This window comes from Lagopus leucura, unplaced genomic scaffold (assembly GCF_019238085.1).
Source record: "Lagopus leucura isolate 7727_CA_CO unplaced genomic scaffold, USGS_WTPT01 Super-Scaffold_73, whole genome shotgun sequence".
NCBI lineage: Eukaryota > Metazoa > Chordata > Aves > Galliformes > Phasianidae > Lagopus > Lagopus leucura.
The window spans coordinates 91,878,953-91,885,010 of record NW_024962252.1 but is presented as its reverse complement, the minus strand read 5'-3'; positions in this window follow the sequence as shown (position 1 = coordinate 91,885,010).

Sequence of the window (6,058 nt, the reverse complement as noted above, 5' to 3'; positions counted from 1 at the left end):
AGACACAGTAAATATATTTTTAGTAGAACTGGTTAAGGAATATGTTTGCTAATAGATGAAAACCACAGAAGACCATTTCATGGAGTTAACTTACCATACAGCCGCTTCCTAGGTTCCTCTAGTAACCTGCCACTGGGATAGATACGCATGATTGTGCCACATTAGTTCTTTATCTATCTTCTCTTTCTCATCAATAACTTCAGCCAAGCACCTTCCCCTCTACATAACGCTGTGCACTGCTCTACCATGTAAGAAGTGCAAGAATCACAGAAGACAGAAACTGGAAATCAGTTTGCAAGGTGGCTCTCTCAGGTTGAGAGGAATAACATGAATCTTGCACAGCTCAAGAGAGAACAGCAGGCTGGAGAGCTCCACAGCATAGCATGAGAATGGAGCTTGAACTTCCTTTTAAAATATGTTTTCATTTTAAACATTGACTTGCTCCAATTTATAGGAGGGAGAGGAGGTTCTTTTAATATATGTATACCTGGCATGAGATTAAGAAACAACAGTTCAAATGTTGGTCTGACCAAAGGTTTTAGCAACCCTTGCCCAGGACTTGCTCATCTGTGTCTCCAGCAAGCTTTGAGACACTGATTTAAAAGAATAATCTCTAACAAACATACTTTACAAACAGACATTAAAGAAGAAATGCTGAGAACCAAAAGACCTCTGGGCTGAGGAAAAAGGCTAGGTAGAGGGTCTTAGATTTAGTTACATTCAGCTCAAAGAACAATTCAGAGATGATATATGATCTTACACACAGTTATCATGCTGAGAGGGTCTGTTACAGAAGAACCAGCATCTTGAATTCTCAAACAATTTCAGAAGAGACATTACAAACTGGAAGCAAGGATGGTTAACCACTGGCAGCAAATAAAAGAATCTGCTTCACATTTAAACTCTTGATAAGAACAAGGTACCTCGTCTGAAAGCCTAGACACTATGTAAATAGACTAATCTGTGCTCAATACAAAAATAAGTGGATGAAATCTATGCTACTCTACAAGGAGACAAGATTGCCTGACTTCATAGACTCTATGCTTAGTTTCTATTTCATGTTCTTAAAGGAATTTGAGATTAATGGCAATGGTGTAAGTGCCTGTTTACATGCCTGCGATATTCAGCAAATTCAGAGCATTTCAAGTAGGATTTAATGGAACTTTGGTACTTGGAAGAAAAGCAACTGAGAAAAGGGCTAAACCCACAAAGCAGATGGAAAGAAAAAACAGGATGGAGTCCAGGGCTTAAAAAGGATCTAAGAAGGAAATATTCATCAGTTTCTTTTTGCTTAACAATATGCTCAGAGACCTCTAGAGAGATGGAAAAACCTTAGCTAGCCACGCAGGGTATTTTAGTGCTTATTTTGTTATAAATGTCAATAGATCAATCTATTCTTTAAAGTGATCTAGCATTAAATAGTAAAGCAACCAAGCAAACTGTAGAATTATCACAGCCTCTGGTCAAAAAACAAATGGACAAAATAGACACACTATTAATAGCATCAATCAATCAGTCTTCATTACACTTGTTTGTCCTGATTTGCTTTCAGTACATTTTATCCATTCTAAATTAGCTGCTCAGTTTTCCAAATGTCACTGTGGTCTCACTCCAAGGGAGCAGCTGCCTGAGGTGGAGGCTACTACCGAGCTTGGTGTTTTGCAGAACAATTAATAAGGCTTTCCCAGAACAGACCTCGTGCTAAGGCAGCTGAAGAACAGCAGGTTAAACTGACTCTTACTGACAACTCCAGTTAGAGAGACTTTTTTGTGCCTGCCTCTGAGCACAGTGCCAGTCTTCCCAAATGTATGAAAGATGTTATTTTATGGTGGTTTGTCACAGTAGTCATAATTCATTTTGAAGACTTCTAGAACAAGATAAACATTTTCAAGTCCTCACACCATGTTTTTGAGCTGCGCTTAATTAACTGAAATACTTAAATTAACTGAAAATACTGAAAATATACACAATTAAAACCAGTGTCAATGACAAAGCGGGAAGTGCCTTAATGACATTCCCTTTACACAAATAGACACAACTGAGACTAGGATTTGAGGCTGAATCCTACTATGAAGTTTTAGCTTTTGTACTGAATTCAGGCATCCTGTTCCTATACGCAGTCTCAATAAAAGCCTGGGCTACTTGTATGTTTTAGGGCTACCACAGGTGAAGCAGATGTGCACACCATCCTTCCCTTCTGCTGTACTGCTGTCAGATTACAGATGAACAATTCCACAGAAGCCAAAAATAAAACTAAGATGTGAAAAATAACTACAATTGCAAAATTTCACTGAATCTCAGGATTAATTTAAGTTATATGTTTTTCTATGATTTCATAGAAAGTCTCTCATCATTTTTCTTATATTAGATTTATGTTCAAGAGTAAGTGTAACAGCTACAGGCAACAGCAACTATTATGGCATTTTCTGCATGCCCTGTGTTTAGTACAGCCATGTCACAGAGGAATGAAAGACTCAGTCATGCTCCTTTAACCTGTGAGATGTTTGCAAGATCACTATCACTTAAGGTCTTCTTGCTCAAAATTCACAATTTTACAAATTAAAGTTTTAAAAATATCAAGTTTAATTCAAATTTAAATATATATATGTATTTTAATTCAGTCAGTCCATCTATGTCTTAACTATGAGTTCCTTCATCCTCTACATTTCTCTTCTGATTGCAACTGCAATAGGAATGGGAGTTTTAGTAGCATAAAAACTTAGCAGAGAGAGGGATGGCAGATTTGGGACAAATGAAAGTGATATTAGTGAGTTACATTGTACAGTTCCCATAAAGTAGTGAAATACCACTGTATGAGAGACACTTCAATGGCATCAGAATATGGGTTTTTTAACTTTTTTTTTTTTAAACAAAGTACAGAAAAAGTTCTTCAACAGTTAAACTTACTCTGTGGTTCTGAATCTGTTCGTCAGAACGAGATGTATTTTGGGCCTACATCTATAAAATTAAATAATCTGGGAAAAAGCTGAAAGGTATTTTTACAATGCCTATTTGCTCAGTGAACAAAAGAAAAATCAAGTTAAAAATCAATGATGCTTCCTACTCTCCTGAAAGATAACATGCAGGCAATATACTATTGTATAAAATGGTACTGTCAACTGAATGTGGGGCTCTAATGGCTTTCAGTCCTTGTCATATATCACACACCTTTGGAGTTAACAAAGCAGAACCAAGATCCTAAAATATAGTGTTAAAAATCCTTCTGTCCTCTGCAGGTGCCTGCCTCGGGGAGACATACAAGGAGAAATAAATTTGGAATTGACATTAAGCCAATTCTACTCAAGGCTGCATCAACTACACAACACACCTTTGTATAGTGGAGATTGCTGATGGAGACCGGAAAATTAGAGGTGGTCTTACATGAAACGTGAAGAAAAATATATAAAGACAGAAAGCAAGGAGTTCTCTGTTGAAACTTTATGATACATACGCCAAATAACCATATGACATTTGTTTACCACTCTTAGGAATATGCTAGCGGGAATCAGTGCAATGCTATAGGAGTTGGTGTAGCATAAATTGAAAATACCCTCTCTGGAAAGGAAGAGGCTGCACGACGTGCAGAAGTCTTAGTCTCCCACATATAAGAAGAAAAATCCTATTTTGATCTCTGTTTCTACTGGATTGAACAAAAATTAAGCTTAATGGAAAAGGGTTTTTTTGTTGTTTTTAAATATAAGAACATATCACTAGTACTTTCAGGGGACAAACACATGTAAATTGCCCAATATTTGACAACAAAATGCAGATACTTTCCTCCACTACCACATTTCTGGTGAAAAGATAGTATTTTTGTTCTTATTCTAGAGATCAGAGATGTAGCAGAGGCCACATTTTCACTTCTACTTGCAACAGCAGTATGTTCAGCACTTGACATCATGAGATAATGGAACTTCCTTGTTTCAGTTAGTATTCAATTGAACATCGGGAAACATTTTCTTCTACTGTGAGTGTGACCAAGTTGGCCAGAAATATCATGGAATCTCCACCCTTGGAGACACTTAGAAGCCATCTCATCATGGTTCTAAGCAATCAGCACTCAGTGGTGCTGTCTGAGCAGCAGCATGGAACGGATGACATTCAGTATTTCCCTTCCAACTGTTTTATGATTCTGTTACTTGATAACAAGGAAAACAAAAGCATGTCAAGATGAAATACTAAGTGGTGATTTCTATTACTACCAGATAAATCCAGAAAAAAAAAGTAGAAGGCGAGAGAGTCTTGTACTGACATGGTAACTACTTTCAAGACCTGTTCTGACTTGGCAAAGCCTGGCTCCAGCTGGCTGCTCAACAGTACTTACAACCCTGGTAATTACAGGCCTATCAGTCTCACTCCAGCACCTGGTAAAATTACCAAGAAGATTTTTCTGTGAGCTACTGAAAAAACACCTGGAAGACAATGAAATCATTGGTCACAACCAACACAAGTTCAGGAAAGTTAAGTCCCGTTTAATCAATTCAATCTCCTTTTATGACAAGGTTACCCACCTAGTTAGCTAAGAAAAGCTAGTTGATCTAATCTTTCAGAATTTCAGCAAAATCTTCAATACTGTCTCTCTCAGTATCCTACTGGATAAAGCATCCAACTAGACAAAATATAAAGGGTTATAATAAATGGGGCTGCATCAGTACAGTGGCCTGGTCACTAGTGCGTGTGGTTTTGCAACAGGACCTGAGGGAACAGCACAGAGATGCATTGGGGAGGGTGAGGTCAGCTGTTAAAAAAAGTGGGCGGTGGGCATGGAAAAGGTTCTCCAGGGAAGTGGGCACAGCCATGAGCTGCCAGAGCTCACAGGAAGTTTGGACACCTCTCTCAGAAACACAGTTTGGATTTCTGGTGGTGCTGCATGGAGCCCGAAGTTAGATTATAGGATCACTGTGCATCTCTTCCAGCTTGGTATATTCTGTGGTGTTATTCTTGCTGGGTAAACTCTAACTCCTGCAGCACTGGGGGAATACTATTGCTTTCTCACCACAGAACAGTCTAGTAAGATACTTTCCCTTTTGCAACAGGAATAATTTGCTGGTTTTAAACATAATAAAAATGTACCTATTCCATTCTGTTTCCAGATCCCAAACAAAGCTTTTTCCAGTTAGTCTTGCATTCCCTCCAAACAACAACTAAGTTTGGTACATTACAATCATTTGGCTTAAAGTGTTTCTTCAAGCACAGTTGAATTTCTCTTGCTTTTTACATACACTTTAGAAAGAAACAGCAGTCCTAGAGAACTAACAGAATGCATATAACCTGAGATATGCAATTCTCTACATTTCGTTAGTGACGCAGGGGAAAAGAGCCAGAGGAAAACCCAGTCAAAATGGATTGCAGAATAACAAGAATTCTGCTTTATTTGGGACATTGTAAGTCTTCCATCCACTAATTTCCAATAGCAGAGCAGACCTGAGTGCAGGGTATGTTTTGCTTTTTTGATCTGATCTGCCAAGTCAGGTTTCTATTTGTAAATGAAGTATTTTACACAAAGATGGTATTCTGCCATGAACAGCAAGTACTGGGTTATGTTTTGAGTTGAAAATGAGCAGTCAGCTGGAAATTTCAAATAACAGATCACTTTGACCATACTAAATTTTGCGGAATGAAAAAGCAAAAATATATGAAATAAGAAAGTTTCAAGCAAGCATACTTATTCTGATGCAAAACCTTGAGCCACAGCAGCCACTTAGTACATCGTACAAAAATCCCGAACAGGAAAGCCAATAGAGAAGTTCTACATAGATTAATGTGTCTTCCTTTCTTTTTGAGCAATTGCATTTCAGATCACTATTGCAGCCTATTTATATAAAGGTCACATCATATTCAAACATATAGAGAACACTAGAAAGGAAGACAGACATTTTCCCATCAAACTAGGATGATTTCTTAGCATGCACCTGAGATTACTTGGGAATTTTTGTAGACCATAGAGACATTCCCAGCATATTTAATGTGTGTAATTATTTTGGCTCCTCCAGGATATTGCATCAAAGAAAACTCGATTCTTTTTTCAACATTAACCATCCCAAGAATAGCAAATATT